Raw genomic sequence first — 18,842 nt, 5'->3', positions numbered from 1 at the left:
TGGCAAAACTAGCAACTTAGCCACGGTTCGACTGTGGCTAAATAAATGTTACCACATTTCACATAAATGTAGCGAAATAACATAATGACCGTGGCTATTTTTTAGCAACACCATTCCTTGCCACAACAACATTAAGTGTGGCCACTCAATCTAGCTACGGTTTTTTTCCACTTTAGCCACGGTTGCAACCGTGGCTAACAGGAAGTTTTACTATAGTGTGTTAATCCATTCTTCAGGGGCAGTTCAATCTATGTTACATCATAAGGTAAAGTTTATAGTAGGAGGCAAGTTAATAACAGTTTTCTGGGAAGAGGATATGATAGTATCTTGGCCATTTTGTTCAAATTGAAGAATATCACCTATGTTGATAATAATTTCATACGTATGATTATCTTTTGGATGAAGAACAACGGACAAAGGGTGATGATGATTGTGAAGAAGCACCATGTATCAATGTCGACTGACTATAGTACTATTTTTTGAAGTGTATATATTCTAATTATTGTAAATGCAACTTTTAAGATATTAATTATAAGTTATGAATTGCTAATTAATAATTTTTTTAAGATGTACAATATTGTGACTTTTGAGATATATCTAATATATAAGTGTAACTTCTTTTATTTATAATATTTTTAATGAGATATTTTCTATCTTAATGTGTCACTATTTAACTTTAATTGTCTGAATTATTAATAAGTTTATATCAGTATTAAAATTTATTTCATTGAATTCATATTTACTAGATGTTAATAATTATTATAATTTTATTCTTCAATTGTCTTAACTCTTAAATGATTGCATGTTGTGACATTTAATGACCATCGGAAATGAATTTACTCTATACCAGCAGTTTTACCAGCGCTTAAGTAAAAACTGCTACGAAACTAATTTTTGTGAGTGATGTTGTGACATTTAATGTAAGCGCTAACAAAAGAATTTGTTTCACCACCAACAAAGGAATTTAACACAACCACATATAATCTCTTTTTGTATTGTTTAAAGAGTATACATAGGAAGAATCCAAAAGTTCAAACTGAGAAATTCAAGTCCTAAATAAAAGAAGAGTGAGTGATCAATATAATTGAATAAACAGGCAATAAAAGCTTGTAGAACATCTCTGGAGAATATTAAAATAAAGCAGAAAGAATCACATTAGGTAAAGCTCAAAGTATTTTTTGCTGAATATAAAACCATATATTAATTAGATTGTGGTGTTTTGAAATATATGCAGTATAATAGCATTAAACAAGAAGGATGGATCACATGTCCACATTCATGTCCCACTTTTATGAAATTTAATTAGTCTGGACAGGATAGGGAAACATGAAAATTATGAGACGAATGATCATTATTCAAACAAGATGACATGTAAAAAGCAAGAAGTTTCCCAATGCAGCCTATCGTCACACACAACAGGAAGAATGTCAAACATATATTACATATGATGGAGTTCAAACGTTCTTTATTTAAGAATCAATTAAAAACATTAATTCAAGCCGTATTGTATTGACATATTTTTTTGGAGAAAGTTCCTAACATTAACGAATATTACAATTAAAAAATACTCTTTCAAGGAGTTTAACTAAATAAAGGGTTTTATTGTTATCAATAATTGATGGAGGAACCTTTTTTCTTTTACTTATTGTCATCTTCTCTCCTTTCTTCCCTTCTCTTCTACTCCGACTATTAGGTTTAGCAATTTTTAATAGAGTAAATTATACTGACATCCCCTGAGTTTTAGTGAAATTACATAAACCACCCCTCACTTTTCTATATCTACACAAACCTCCCCTATTTTTAAACTTTCATTATATTGACTACCCCTGCATAAGAAATAAGTGTAATTTTTTAAACAAAAAATGTGATAAATTCAATTAAGTTAAACAAAACATGATATATTGTGTAGACAAGTCTAAATAATATACAAATCAATGTATCTTTATTATTTTTTGTTACAAAATGCATCAACAATTCTAAAGATATATTGTTTAAATCGCTCTTATAATATAGTGTAACGAACCAAAAATAATAAAGAAATATTGACTCATATATTATTTGGACGTGTCTCCACAATATATCATGTTTTGGTTAACTTAATTGCATTTATCACATTTTTTGTTTAAAAGATTACACTTATTTCTTATGCAGGTGGTCAATGTAATGAAAGTTAAAAAATATGGGAGGTTTGTATAGATGTAGAAAAGTGAGGAGTGGTTTGTGTAATTTTACTAAAACTCAGGGGGTGTCAATGTAATTTACGCTTTTTAATACTAAAATATATATTTAATTTTTTTTTCTCTATTCTATTTTTTATACTTATCTAATATCTCACTGATCCTAATTCTTATTTTTATTAAATATGACACCTCTTACTCTAACTAATCTATTAACTCATAATAAAATATGCAGCTTTTAAATTTCACTATGAATCAAATATTTCAATGAATTATATAATGGCTAGTATCATTTTCTACTATATTTTATAAACTTAAGAGAACAATATAAGTTATGGAAGGAAACAAACATATGTAATATCAAATAACTTTACATATATAATTGTAAAATAATAACTATAATAACAATAAAATAACTGTCATAATATAATAAATATAAAAAATTTCCATTTGTTCTTATCTTAACAATGTGATACATTCTTATAGCAAATTTACTATAATATTTTACTTACTTTATCATAAAATAAAATTATAATATCCAATTTTGTTTTCTTTCATAAATAATTTAAATTCGTAATTACAAAATTAAAGTAGAATATATAACTGTTGTGATGTTATAATATAATTATAAAGTTTATAATAATTATTATATGTTGATTATTCTTAAATGTATATCCGATTATATTTAATGTTAATTGCATCTATGATCCATTGAATGTTGTTTGTTGAGGGGATGTATGTCCTAATGTTATTGATTAAGCATGTATGGTGCAATTTTATTGATTAATGAGGGACCTGTGATTGAATTTTATTGACTATTGAGGGATCTATAATCCAATTATAATGAATATTGATTGCAGAGGGTGACTCTCACACAATTATTCTTTTTTTGATTGGCAAAAGGTAAGATTTTATTAAGAGAAGAAATAATTACATGAGAGAAAGAAGAAGAGAAAAAAAAAGAAAAAACTAAAAGCCATTACAACACAGGATCAAGACAAAAAATGGGATTTGTTATCCAGTCTGAAAAAGAGATCTGATCTTTGCCCCTCTTCCCATTTATCCAAAACCAAGAAGTAACCCTAGCAGACTCAAATTTCTGGAGAGTGGGTTGCACTGAATTAAATATATAGTCATTCCTAGACCTCTAGATAACCCAAATAGTAGCGAGCCAAATGATATTCCAATAATTCAAATAACGTCTGTGAGGTATCATGCCCATGTGATTAGTGAAATGATGAATGGGCTAAAGAGGAAGAGATATGTGAATTTTCAACTAATTATACAGAAGCTGCCAAACTGAATAAGTGAAGTTACATGAGGAGAAGAGATGTTGAGAAGTTTCAGCTTGGTCATTGCAAAAAGGACACAAGGTTCCCGCTCCAGGTGCAATAGAGACTCCCCTCTTGAGAAGAGCATCAACAATGGGGATCCGATCCTGGAAAAGTTTCCACACGAAAGCTTTTACTTTTAAGGGAGCTTTTGACTTCCAAAGCATACAAAGATGGTTATGTTTATTGTTTAGGGAATCTTAGGATCTTTTAACTGGTCGGGCACATGCAAACAATATCTCAACTATGTCAAGACAAACTTAATCTCATAAATGGGGTGAGACATCCTACGAACTAGGGGCGCCAAGTGAGGGCAGTCAATGTTATTAATTGAGATGTGTGGATCGCACTTATGTGATAAACCTCTAAGGTTAGATTATTCCAAAAAGATCAAATACAATTATGTTGAATTGGTTGGATGCTCTAATCTTGTACTTTAAGTGTGCATAAAATCAGACAAATGCAACAATATATTCGAGAAAAATATTGATATCAAAAACTCATTTGAGAAGTAACTAAAAATGTCATGTATGTATGTGTTTAAACCTCCTTTGTATTCAAGACAAATTTGCATTCAAGACTAGACTATGTTCAACACATGTATGCATACAAAACACTTCAAAAAATTTGTCAAAATAAACAAACAATAAAACTCCTTTCAAGAATACACACATTTAATAGGAAGAGCCTAAAAGTTCATAATAATGAATTCAAGTTGTCAACCACTGAAGACTAAAGGACCAACATAGTTGAATCATGAAGGAATAAAAGCCTTGAGAGCATCTCTGAAGACGTTATCTAATTATTGAAATAATTCAGAAAGAATTATCTATTGGATAACAATCTTTTGGTTCATCTACTTTGCAGAAAACAAAAGATACTTTATTAATGTAAAAGGAAATTTTTCGATATAAGTTACAGAAATAAGACAGATGGTCGTCGCTTTTTGAGACTACCACATTATCTATCTTTGATTAGCTTGAATGGATGGATGAAATTTAGTTATTCAATAGTTTGATGATAAAAAATATGCACGGACTAATTTATACCCTAAATGTATTTGTTTATTTTTTAATTATTTAATTAATTGAAAAGGACAAAATTCATTATTTATTACTCCTATGTGTTCCTAGGTGGAGTATGGAAAATTGTTTTTACCGTTTAAGAGATCTAAGGATCTGTTGATTGGCTGAAACACAGGAAAGAGTATTTTCAGTCATATGAAGACGTACTTAATTCCAGAAATAGGCTAGACATTCTTATGAACTTGGCACACCGTGTGAGGGACGTGCTCATAAACATTCTTACAAAACTCTAAATTTTGATGATTCCACATAGATCAAGTAAGATTATGACGAATTGTCTATAAACTTTAATATTCTATTTTATGTGTGCTAAAAATAAGACAAGTACTACAACATAGTTGAACTGATGAAATCTTGATATTAAATTCCAATTTGATTATATTTTTTTTTTCAATCTTCTATCTCTTAACTCCTTTTATTCAAGCTTATATAATTAGTTTTGAATCTAGAGAGTTTCAATTTTGTTCTACCATGAAGTTCTTTTCTTAAACATCTTTTAAATAAGTTTTCGTAGGACAGAGTAGTTTTCTGTATATTCTTTTGAAAAGAAGACAAGTCAATTGTCTGAAATTTTATCTGCCATCAAAATTGTTTTCTCTCTGCCAAAAATATATTATCGTCCTCTTAAAAGTTGGAAAACACATTTCAAACATTCTTTTATTACTTTTGATTATTTCAAACAATAGTAGGTATGCCGTGTGAAAAGTTGTAATGATGGACTTCAGGTTCAAGGCAATTATTGTCACTTATACAAATTGAATATGTTATTATTAGTGCACAATGATTCTTCTAATTGATCCTACAAAAGTTATAAATCATTAGTCATTAGTTATAGTATAAGATAATGTAGTATGATTATTAATTCTTGTTATTATTCTTTATGAATATTTTTCTTATTCTTAATGGCAAGAAATGTGATAGTTAGAAAACACATTGAAATAGTGTTAATCAGAATTTTATTGGTGCAATACATGTTTTGGTGAAGACAATGTTATAGCTAAAGCTAAATAAAAAGCAAGAACACATGATAACAAGAGAGCTAGGGTGTACTCTAAATTATCTTAGAGTGTGATGTATATTATTGTATTTCACATTTTATAGGTGGAAGATGAAAATGGTATGGAAAGTTCTACATAAGAAAGGTGTTCGGGTTGTCTATATTCAAGCAATAAAGGATACGTATGACGATGTCAACACCAGCGTGAGAACACAAGACGAGGTCTTAAAATATGCATATCCAAAAACGAGTGTCACAATTGATGCTTTTTTAGGATGATATTGTCTTAAGACTCGAGAGAGGAATTAAATGAGAAGCTCTAAATATGAATACATGCAGATTTCATATAAGTCGAAGTAAGATGAAGTATATGGATTTTAAGTTTAGCATAAGGCGGACAAACCCCACTATAGAGGTAAAGATTGAAGGTTATATCACCACAAGTCACTAGATTTAGGTTTCTTAGGTCAATCATACAAGATGATAGGGAAATTGACGAAGATATTAATCATAGGATTCAAGTGGGTTTGATGAAGTAACGGAGTGCTTCAAGTATCATATGTGATAAAAATGTACCAATCATGGTAGAATTGTGTCTTACATGGTTTGTACATGTATGGATGAAACCGACAGAATCCCTTGTAAGGAGAGTACATTAAATGGAGGATGGTCCATTTCCTATAGGAAGAGGGAAACCAAGAAAAAAGTGTAGGCAAAATTATCATAAAAGACTTACATATCAATAATGGGATAAAGACTTAGTTATTATTGTATTGGATTTGATATGGGAATAATTGGTTTGGAAATGATAGGGAAATAAGATTGGTGGAACTCGCAAAAGAATATTGCAAAGAGATTTAGAATTAAAATAAAGATATGAATCCCATATTGCTATAAAATATAATTGATACAAATTGGAGAGTCACAATTATACTGAAGAAGGCAACTTAGTGCTTGAAGATATCCAACATAATAAGGATTAATAGTCATGGAGTAGTATAATGATATTATATGTATCATTATTTTCGCTCCCAAGTCTACCTAAACCGATAATAGTAAGAGGAAGATGAAACCTTTATTTTTTTAGCATTTTCTATGTTAATTTATTTTTACTCATGTTTTGGATTTTATGACTTATGATTTTATTTTTTCTCTCAAAAAACGAGACTAGATAGAAATGTTGTCCAAGACTGATAGATCTATCCAAATTAGAGAAAATATGGAGAGGGGTGGGAACATAAAGTATCTGAAGGAGTATCTAGATTCTCAAAGCCGCACTCTGTTAAATGCTCAGAAAGGAAAGAGAGGCTTGGAGAAAAGTATGGAGGCAGTGAAAACATAGGTCCAGCTAAGTCATCGCAATGCCACCCAAGCATAGTCAACCATAAAAGATATTGCAAAAATGTTGAAATTGTAAAATGAAATTTGTGGATATTTCTCATTATTGATCCAGGCATGAAATGCTTTATTTATAGTGTAAACTAACTAGCTAACAAACTAATAAAAACATGTTGTAAAACAATTCAACATGTGTTAAATGTGTAAAATGTGGTAGCTTTGTTCTCCAATAGTCCCCTCAAACTGGAAGGTAAATGTCAATGACTCCAACTTGATAATTCAATTTGATATCATAACAATGTAAGGGATCGGAATCTCGATCCTAACATGATTTTATTTTCTCAATCACTTGATCTTGTTGTAGTTGATCTTGTTGTTCTTGTTGATCTTGTTGTTGTTATTGATCTTGTTGATGTTGTTGATCTTGTAGATCTTGTTGTTGATCTTGATGATCTTATTGTTGTTGTTATTGTTGATCTTGTTGTTGTTGTTAATCTTGTTGATCTTGAACATATACTCCTTGATGACACTTCTTTCCTTTAAATAAAAGGAAGGACATGTGAATGGTACTCTATGTGAGTTGAAAGTCTTCAAATATCATTGCTATCATTGTCTATCATTGTCACTTTCATTAAACTGCCATGCACTCGTTCCATGTGATTATATGATTTGGCTGATCTGAAGTTGTTACAATTCACCTTCAAAGATTTACTTAGTAGCTGAAGGGAGAAAAGTGTACTTTTTCATATAAGATTTTCTTCCAAGACACTTCTACGAAGACCAGTTGCAGGTTCTCAAGTACCCTTTTGCCCAATCGATAAGAAAATGCTTGATTCTTGGTCAGATTGATCCAATAACCCAATTGGTGTAGATGCATTTTTGTATGTCTTTGTTCCAACAATAGATTCAACAGCTTGAGCTCTTTCCAGCTTCCACAGCTTAGTTGCTTCTTCTTGCCTTTCTTCTAAAAACGTCTTCTCTCTTCACATACTTCTCCACTCCATTTTATGTTGTTGACGATGATTCTTTGTTGAATCTTGGAAGAGCAAGATAATAATTTTAGAGAATGCACAGTGGTAACCAAAGCCTTCAAGATGAAAGCTCTGATACCATATTGCGAAAATATTGGGAAATCGTAAAATGAAATTTGTGGATATTTCTTATTATTGATCAAGACATGAAAAGTCTTATTTATAGTGTAAACTAACTAGCTAAGAAACTAATAAAAACATGTTGTAAAACAATTCAATATATGTTAAATATGTAAAATGTGGTAGTTTTGTTTTCCAATAAAAGATTACAAGGCAGCTCTCAAACAGACTCACAAAAGGCATTAAGGGATGTTAGATCATTTCAAATAAATCACATTTCATGAAAAATAATAGATTACCATATGAATTTAGTACACTTGAAATTCATAATTATTATGAAGAAACTAAAGTTAGTAATATTATATAACAGTAAATTATTTCAATAAACATCTTAAATATAGAAATTTTATACACAAATTCCATCCTCTTATACTATTAAGATCAATGAAAATTTCTTTTTTCACAACAAGACTACAGTCTCATAAAAACAATTTTGTGAACAATATAAATGTTTAAGTCCACCATTAAGATATTTTTATCAAAAAATTATATCCCTCTATAAAACTAATCCATAACTGTCATTTTGCTATTACAAAAAAAAAAAGGTAATTAATAAGAATGACAACAGGTCTAGATGAGTTTGAGTAGTACGTTACTCGGACAAATTTTATTGCTTCATTTTTTGACTCAGCCCATCCCAGACTTGTGTTGATACCCATTGGCTCTGCTATCAACGAGTCATTGGGTACCTAGCAGATATGCATGTACCCACAAATTTAAAAATATTAAAATAATTACAAGTAAATTATGTAATCGTGTGTTTGTTTCATGCAATCTTATTTGTTAATTAGGTAATCAACAAGAGAAGAAGATATAAAACATATTTAAAGTTTTAAACACATTTTAAATTGATTATTTCAACATTATAATGTAAAATTGATTTAGTAAGAATTGTTCAATGAACAAAATATTGAATTATAAATATCAATTAACAACATAACACCACATCATTACTTAAAATATAACATTATTGTTTAACAATGTAATAATCACATTTATGAATTAACAATATAACATTATGGATTAACAATATATATAGAGAGGAAAGAGAAGTGGGTCTAGATACCCGTAGGTCTAGTTCCCTCATTGCCCGAACCGAGACCAATCTAATAGTAAGTTTTAAAATCTTAGATGTCAATTATATATGGATATAAAAATATGATATAACAATCACATTTGCAGTTACCCATATATTCGGTTATCCATCGTCATCCATAGGTACTAAAAATTGAACGGGCTATTACTCCCTACGTAAAGTATAATAATAACTTAGAATTTGGTGAGATGATAAAAATATGGGTTTCAAGTTAAATTGTAAAAATCAAGTTTTACAAAATTTATGACAATGGTTTCCAAAATGTGCATAAAAATTAAATAAGCCTATCGACATTGATTATAATATTAAAAAATGGATCCAAACTTTCATCTCCAAGCATCTCATCTATACTATTTATAAAGGTAAGATGATGTAACTATTATTATGGAGTAATTTTCATTTTTCTATTATGTTCTTAATATTTTTTAATTCCTAAAAGAAACATATAATTCTAAGTAACTACCACCAACACATTAATCACCTCTCATACCTTAAATCGGCCATTATAATAATGGTAAAAATGTTACAATATAAAGTACACTATATACAAAAAATTATAATATAAAGTAGACCAATACAAATAGACATTTAATTTCTCAAAAATGAAATATATAAAAACTGCAAACGTAGTACTATAAAATAAGAATACTGACCAAGAGACAGGAAATGTATGTCTAAATACTAAAATAATATTTTAAAAATTAAAAGTGAGAATAGATATGGCAAAACGGGTCGCCCGACCGATTTTGCCTGTGTCTGCAAATATCCACAAAAAATTAAATGGGTATGGGCATGTCCGCATTGTCTTGATGGACAAAATTCCATACTCTTACCGTTTTAAAATGGGCTAACAAGCATGCAAGCGGCCCGCGAGCATTGTTCAATAATTAAAATATTCATATAATAAATAAAAATAAATTAAATAAAGTAGTTGAAGATAAAAAATAACAAAAACTTTGATATTTTATATAATGTTGAACAAATCATATTAGATTACAATTTTTTAGTTATTAAAATTTATATTGGATCATTGCCTAATGAAAATCATATTACATATTTCTTAATTTTTTCCTTAAACTATCCCCACGGGTCACCTGCTTTGTCTAATGGAAATGCCTGCTGGCTTGGCAAACGAAATGGGCTGGGCAAAACAGGCAAATGAGCAAAATTTGCATGCAATGCCCACAAAAAATACAGGCGATACAGTCATGTCCGCCGACATTGTCCATTTTGCCATCTTTAAGTGAGAAGTGTCACATAAAATGTATGAAAAATCAATTGCTTTCAATCCTAAAATTAAGGTAGCCTTTAATGTTTCTCACAATGGCTAACATTAAGAGCACTATGATAATAACTATTTTTTTTAAACAAATGTGTAAATACATTCCGGATATATTAATAGAAAGAAGCATACAACAAGTTAAAGTTAAACATTTCTAAATATATAGTTGGGCATACCCAACCGATTCCTAGTAAAATTCTGAACAAGAAATCTAGGAATTAAGTTCCAAATAGCATTTGTTTGGGGGACAATACCGAAAGAAGCCAACTTATTAGTACAAGAATTATCCTCCCTATAAATATAAGTAATATGGAAATCCATTAAGGTGAGCTTAGCCTTGTAATTATGACAATCATTGAGAAGCTTTCAAGGAGGCTTAGACTTGCCACCAAAAATATCCAGCGTCAACATAGAATCACATTCAAGTCAAAGATTTAACCATCCTCTCTTAAAAGTCATGTTAACAACATGAATAGCTGAGTGGAACTCAACATAAAGAGCATTTTGAATGCATAAGTAATTGGAAAAACCAGCTAAATACAAGCCATTATTATCCCTGAATATGCCCCCACCTCCCGAGTGTCCAAGAGAGCTACGAGCAGCTTCATCGGTGTTCACTTTTATCCAACCGAAGAATGAAGGAAGAAACCAAGTTACTTCAGTAATCGTAGGAGCTTTATTGAGCTTGATATCAATGGAAAAGTTTTTAAGGATGATTAGATCATTCAATGAGGGTATATCTTATAGTTTGTTAACTATTTTTTAAGAAAAACACAAGATGACAACACCTAATCTACTCATGAAATTTGTTCTACAAAAATTTATCCTTACAGCAACTCATGACTTAGTTTCTCATCATAATTATAGAATTAGCCTTAATCTTTCTCAAAATGGCTGACATTAGAGCACTATATATGAGACTAACTATTTTTTAAGAAAAACAAAAGATGACAACACCTAATCTACTCGTGAAATTTGTTCTACACAAATTTATCCTTACAGCAATTCTTATTAATAATAAACAACTGATAATATATAATCATACAACCAACTATTCGATCAATTAATAAAACAAAAGTTTAATATAATATCTTCACCTTCCTTATGTGGTTATTTAATTTAAATTGAAAAAATTATATATTTTTACTACATTCAATATTTGCATTAATCTAATTATTCTATTTAGGGATGACAAAAAACTCATATTTGTGGATACCTGTGAGTAAAATCTGCACAGGCAATGGATGGATAACAAGCAGATACAAGCAGTTTTTGTAAATGGGTTTTCTAAAATACCCGTTGTATATACGGGTGGGTGCAGGTATTTTGCTACTCGTGTCTACGGGTACCATTATCTATACTATATATAAAGCCAAAACTTGAAATAACTTCCCTCATGGTGTAATTTTTATCTCCTATATTACCCTTAACATTATTTAATTTTTACAAAAAAAAAAACTATATAATCCTAAGCAACTACCTCCTATACATTAATTAACCACATATCTCACCTTAAATTAAACATTATCATAAGCACAAAAAAATATATAATATAAAGTACATCCAACACAACAAATATATTTTAATTCAAAAAAATAAAATATATAAAAATAGAATATGTAGTATCATACAATATTCGCCGGCAGACACGAAGTGCTTGTACACACTAGTTTATATAATTATCATATTGCCATTAATTAAAATACATATCAGCATATCCTAAACCAATTACAATGTTTCATTGTTCCTCTCATACCCTAAACCAATTACATTGTTCCATCGTTTCATACCCTAAACCAAATACATTGTTCCATCATTTCATACCCTAAACCAATTACATTATTTCGCTATTCTTTTCATACCCTAAACCAATTACATTATTTCACTATTCTTTTCATACCCTAAACCAATTACATTATTTCACTTTTCCTTTAATCCAATCCTTTCCCTAATCCTCTTCAAGTTCCCTGCCATTCTCCCACTCCCAACAACCGCCTTTCCCTTACCCAAAATTCCTCCTTCCTTAATCAATAAACATGTGGGTACCCACTATATCCGGGGTACCCAGAAATGCCACAAAAACCCATGTGCGAGTACTCGTATGGTACAGGCGAATATGGGTAACACTTCTAGGTTTCAAAACGGGTAACGGGTAGCTACTACCCGAACCCACCCGATCTCATTGTCATCCCTAATTCTATTTCACGTTTACTATTATTCTAAGAATTTGTGTACTTTTCACCCCGTCAAAGTTTTGTGATATTTTCCGACCGAATTTTAATATCACAGTCCAGATTCTTTGGATTATAATTTTTCCTTATTATAATTGAAAAAATCAAATTCGAAATTGAAGTTTTTTATAACTTTTAAATATTTTTTAATAAAAAAGACTCATATAGTATCACAATTTGATTTTCCTATTTTCATTAAAAAACCAAGTTCGAAATTGGAAAAACATTTCATTTTCTACAACTTTTAAAATATTTAGTAAATATAATTCACATAGTATCATGTTTCGGTTTCCTATTTTCATTAGAAAATTCATATTCAAAATTCTCATTTATTTTTCTTATGTGTTTGAATATGGAAATACACGGTTAATATATGTGTTCTTAACAATGTGAATGTACGGATAACATGTGTGTTTTAATTATGTGAATGCACAAGTAATATGTGTGTTGTTAGCAATACGAATGTACGATTAACATATGTGTTTTAAACCATACAAATGCATGAGTCACATGTGTGTTCTCAACAATACGAATGTAGATGTAACATATGTGTTTTTAACCATGTGAATATACGAGTATCATGTGTGTTCTTAACTATGTGAATACATATATAATATGTGTGTTCTTAATCATGCGGTAAAAAAATACCACTCTCTACAAATGTACAAGTTACTAGTATTCATAAAGTAAAATAATAGTTGAAAATCAAGTCAAGTGTCACATAAAGTAATGAAAAAACAATTGCATCCAATCATAAAATTAAGTTAGCCTTTAATCTTTCTCAAAATTGCTAACATTAAAAGCACTTTTTTGGTAAGGAATTAATCTTTTTCGAGTTTATAGCTGTCTCTCTCAACAAGTATCATGAACGATATGACAATAACTATTTTTTAAGAAAAACACAGGATGACAACACCTAATCTACTCATGAAATTTGTTCTACAAAATATTATCCTTACAACAACTCATTACTTAGTTTTTCATCATAATTATAGAATTTGCCTTAATATTTCTCAAAATGGCTAACATTAGAACACTATGAGACTAACTATTATTTAAGAAAAACATAAGATGATAACTAGGGATGTAAGCAGTTTCAGTTTAAACCGCAAAACTGATGGAATCAAATTGAAGCAAACCATAAAATATGGTTCGGTTCGATTATTTTTTAAGTAAACATTTATGTTGAGTTCGGTTTATGGTTTTATAAGTTTAGGAACGATTGAAACCAAACCAAACCACATATTAAAGAAACAGATACTAGATAATGATATTTTATTGTTGTTTAAATTCTTCAACAAATATTGTAGTTTAAGTTAACAATTTTGTGTAAATTGTAGTATTATATATGTTACTAAATTGTTATTATGTTAGTATTATATATGTTATTACTTAATTGTTTCTCAATGTCTTCATGATATGGAACACATTTTTCAACGTGGTTTTGAATTTGAAACTAACATATACCATTTATTGTATACATGTATTGCTATATTTTTTACTAACTGTGAATTGTAAGGTTATATATGTAACTATTATATTTATTACAAATTGATATATATGTTACTAATCGTGAATTATATTGTTATATATGTTACTAATTGTGGATTGTATTATTATTATTATTATATATATGTGTGTGATAATTCAAATTTCCTCTCCATAAATTACATAATTGTTATATATGTTAGTAAAAAAAATTATGATTTTCATTTTTTTACTCATCTATAATTTTTGAACTTTCATTTACTGCAAGATTTTTTTAAAAAAATAATAAGAAAAACCGTGGAACTGAACCATTTAAAAGTGGTTTGGTTCCTATAGTTAAATTTGCAGTTAATTGAGGAAAATAAAACCATATATTTGTGTTCAGTTCGATCACTGAAAAACACCAAAAACCATACTGAACCGAACTTTTATATCTTTAATAACAACACCTAATCTACTCGTGAAATTTGTTCTACACACATTTATCCTCACAGCAATTCATGACCTAGCAACCCATAGCTCATTTTTTTAATTTCATCATAATTATTGAATTGTTGCTATCATTTCAAACTATAATTACAAAGAATAATATAAAAAATATAACAATAATAAAGAAAAAACAAAACAAAAAAATTTAAATTATAAACTCCATAAAATCTTTATTCTAGCAAAGATTTGATATGGAATCTTTTTTATCCAAAACATTTCACAAAAACAATCATCGCATCAACATTAAGGAAATTTGCACCTATAAAATTACTCATACATACACTGAGGTCCTACCAAATACTCTAGCATTATGTTATTTGTTGGATATTTTTATTATATTCAGTTTATATATTATGTTAATGATTGGGTGTGTAGTTTAGTCAGTTACCTCCATTTTAGGGGAGTTATTATGTTTAACTTTGAAACTGATTGTAACCTCTTTTCCTTTGTCTATTTTAAGATTGTCATCTAATGCATAATGAAGATATCAATTTGTAATTTTCTCTTCCTAACATTGGTATCAAGAGCAAGAGAACAAAGAAAAAGCAATGTTCTACATAAACAGTGAAGTTCTAATTCTTCATTCAAGTAGTCATTCCCATTCTAACGGGTCATTTATTTCTCACCCTACTGCAACGTGAAGTCCGGAGTAATTTTAGTGAAAACAAAAGCATAATTATAGTAGGTTGAGACAATGACTACTGATAATTTTATGCAACCAGCTATTCCACGTTTTGATGGTCACTATGAGCACTGGAGTATGTTGATGGAAAATCTCTTAAGGTCCAAGGAGTATTGGCAAGTGTTTGAATATGGTGTTGCAACACCAGAAGAAGGCAAGGAACTTACTGTTGCACAAATCAGAGAGCATGATGCAATGAAGTTGAAAGACTTGAGAGCCAAAAATTTCTTATTTCAAGCCATTGATCGCTCTATCCTTGAAACCATTCTTTGCAAAGAAACTTCCAAGGATATTTGAGATTCAATGAAGAAGAAATATCAAGGCTCCTCTAGAGTCAAACGTACTCAACTTCATGCCTTGAGAAGGGACTTCAAAATTTTGCAAAGGAAGGAAAGTGAGTCAGTTACTAATTATTGTTCAAGGGTCATGGGAATTGCAAACAACATACGAATTCATGGAGAAAAGATGGGAGATACCCTCATTGTTGAAAAAATTCTACGCTCACTCACACCAAAATTTGACTATATGGTGTGCTCAATTGAAGAGTCCAATGACACTGATGAACTCTCACTCGATGAACTTCAAAGTTCATTGTTGGTTCATAAACAAAAGATGCATAGAAGTTCAACAACGGAGGAACAAGCATTGAAAACTTCTACCAATACTCATTCCAATAACTTTAAAGGAAGGGGTAGGGGTAGAGGTAGAGGATATGGAGGTCGAGGAAATAGAGATTCCAGTAGGAACTTTAAAGGCAATCCTTACCAACAACAAGGAAGAGGTATAATTTATGAAAAGTCCAAGTTAGAGTGCTACAGATGCCATAAGTTTGGCTATTATGCCTCTGAGTGCTACACGAAATTGCCTAACTACAAAGGAAATGGAGAAATGTCTAACTTTGTAGAGGAGAATGAAGAAGAAACATTGCTCTTGACATCTCATGAGAAATTCCAGTCTGATGTGTGGTATGTTGATACTAGTTGTAGCAACCAAATGTATGGAAGTAAGTCATCTTTCTCTTATTTAGATGAAAACTTTCGATCTAAAGTGAGTTTTTGTGATTGCTCTACTGTAGATGTGATGGAAAAATGAGATATTAAAATTCAAACCAAGAATGGTTTGGTGGAAACCATATCTAATGTATTTTATGTTCCTAACTTGAAAAGCAATTTGTTGAGTGTTGGTCAATTGCAGGTTGTGAGATATATGATCCTATCAGAGGAGCCATTCCAGTTGTTGAAATGAGTTCTAACAGGTTGTTCCCATTGAAGATTCAAAGTGCACAAACATGCTTGATGAGTGAAGTGAAGGATCTCTCATGGCTTTGACATTTCCGCTATGGCCACTTAAATTTCAAGGGATTGAACACTCTTCAACAAATTTGTGAAGAATTTGTGAAGAATGTGTTGTTGGCAAATAACATCGTTCATCATTCCCACAAGGAAAATCATGGAGAGCAAAGCAAGTTTTGGAGTTGATTCATTCGGATATTTGTGGGCCGATTAATCCTACCTCAAATGGTGGTAAATGCTACTTCATTATATTCATTGATGATTATAGTCGAAAAACTTCAGTTTATTTTCTGCAGGAAAAATTGAGGCTTTATCTGTTTTCAAACACTACAAAGCACTTGTTGAAAAAGGGAGTGAACATGCAATCAAGGTTCTCCTAGTGATCGTGGTAGTGAATACAACTCACGAGAATTTGCATATTTTTGTGACACACATGGCATCAAGAGGCAACTTACAGTAGCTTATACACCACAACAGAATGACATTGCAGAAAGGAAGAAGCGAACAATCTTAAACATGGTTAGAACCATTTTGAAGATGAGTGGAGTGCCAAGAAATTTTGAATATGAGTGGAGTGCTAAAAAGCAACCTATAGTAACATTATCAACTACTGAAGTTGAGTTTGTTGTTGCTTCAACTTGTGCTTGTCAAGCCATTTGGTTGAGGAAAATACTTGAAGAACTATATTTCAAGCAAGAGAAGGCTACTACAATATATTGTGATAAAACCTCAGCCATCAAACTCTCCAAAAATCCTGTACTCCATGGAAGAAGTAAACATATTGATGTTAAGTACTGTTTTTGAGAGACCTCAACAATGATGGAACAATTGTCTTGAAGTATTGCAGAAATGAAGATCAATTGGCAGACGTTTTTTTACCAAACCTCTCAAAGCACCTTTATTCCAAAATTTGAGAAATTTGTGGGGTGTTTGCAAGATTCGGCAGCGAAGTTAGTAAACTGAAAATAGAATTTTCAGTTTAAGAGAGGGAATGCTAGATATTTTTATTATATTCAGTTTATGTATTGTGTTAGTGGTTGAGTGTGTAGTTTAGCAAGTTACCTCCAGTTTAGGGGAATTATTATGTTTAACTTTGAAACTGATTGTAACCTCTTTTCCTTTGCCTATTTTAAGGCTGCCATCTAGTACATAATGAAGATATCAATTTACAATTTTCTCTTCCTAACCGTTATAACAACTTTGGGTCAGGTCACAATTATAACAAAATCCTATTAATACTCTAACATTCACTAATTTCCATCAAAACTAGGTTGATGGTAATGGATATGATCAGTATAAATATTAAAATTATTTTTAAGGATGTTCAGTTCAACCAATTTCCTATTCTTCCGTGTTATTAACTTGTGCCCAATTTAAATTAGTAAATATAGTTAATGCACGATTATTTTAAAGTATTAATGAATAATTATCTTTTGTTGTTGAATATTGAATATGGATTATATATATTAGCATGTGACAAGTGTCTGATGATCCACATTCTTATTTTTTAGTATTGAATATTTAATTTTAGATAGTTATATCACTTTTTTTTATATCGAGTGTACATGATATTATAATTTTGTTTGAATATTTAATCATACATGATATTATAACTTTGGCTATATTTTATGTTAAAGTTGTTAGTTGATTTCAGTTTGTTAGTTATAATATTGTTTTCATTTAGCGATTAAGAGATTAATTAATCGATTAATAAGTTAGTTATTAGTCAGGCATTGTAGTATATAAAGGGTGATTCCCTTATTCCTTGTAATGCAATTCAATATAGAAAGTTTCCATTTTCTCATTCATGATTTTCTCTCATACTTCTTGATTAATCAAGAAATCTTTTTCATATCTCCTACCATTTTCACATGATATCAGAGCATGATTATTTTTTTTATCGCTTCCGCTTATGATTCTTTCCTTTCAAGATTCAATAAAGAATCATCATCAATATCATATCTACTGCCATCTCGTTTGGAGCTACTACATGTTGTTCTTGCACCTCATAAATATGCAAAAGACAACACCAATTGGTTTTTCAAGGCATATTATGGAAATATGATTTTTTTTATGGCTTACTAATGCTTGGAGTTTTCTTCTTCTATGATCTTTCTCCAATTATGGTTACTTCTACAGAAGAGCATATCTCATTCTTACACTTCATTACTAATGTGCATGCCATAGTTGGAGGTGTTTTTAC

The 18,842-nt window shown here is 30.1% G+C and overlaps 1 long non-coding RNA gene across 1 annotated transcript; it reads left to right on the top strand.

The window, feature by feature from the left end:
* Positions 1–5,413: 5,413 nt before the first annotated feature.
* Positions 5,414–16,651, top strand: LOC109338125. Its single transcript, XR_002106516.1, has 3 exons — positions 5,414–5,427; positions 13,823–13,838; positions 16,542–16,651. It is a non-coding gene; the product is annotated as an uncharacterized LOC109338125 (long non-coding RNA).
* Positions 16,652–18,842: the final 2,191 nt, after the last annotated feature.

The sequence above is a fragment of the Lupinus angustifolius genome, unplaced genomic scaffold, assembly GCF_001865875.1.
Source record: "Lupinus angustifolius cultivar Tanjil unplaced genomic scaffold, LupAngTanjil_v1.0 Scaffold_18_24, whole genome shotgun sequence".
Lineage (NCBI taxonomy): Eukaryota > Viridiplantae > Streptophyta > Magnoliopsida > Fabales > Fabaceae > Lupinus > Lupinus angustifolius.
The sequence above is the reverse complement of the archived record's forward strand: the minus strand, read 5'-3'. Positions and strand labels throughout refer to the sequence as shown.